Genomic DNA, 266 nt, shown 5'->3' with positions numbered 1-266 from the left:
GCCCTGCCCCCCGGGTGCCCCGGCCTTGCCGGCGGCAGCCAGCAGCTTGGCCCGGGGAGGTGAGCGGCCAGGCGAACCGGGGGTCCCAGCGCCGTGGGTCAGCAGCGATGTGCCCGAAGGCTCCCCACTCGCCCTCCTGGGCCCATCATCCTGAAAGGCAGCGCTGGAGGGAGGCTCTGGGGAAAGAAACCCGGAGGCGTTAGGGAGGCGATTTCCCCTTGAGGTCCCTACGGGGGTTCAGTGCACGGGGTGCCGGGGCTGCGTGG

The sequence above is a fragment of the Cariama cristata genome, unplaced genomic scaffold, assembly GCF_000690535.1.
Source record: "Cariama cristata isolate BGI_N322 unplaced genomic scaffold, ASM69053v1 scaffold27966, whole genome shotgun sequence".
NCBI classification, from domain to species: Eukaryota; Metazoa; Chordata; class Aves; order Cariamiformes; family Cariamidae; genus Cariama; species Cariama cristata.
Note: the sequence above shows the minus strand (reverse complement) of the source record.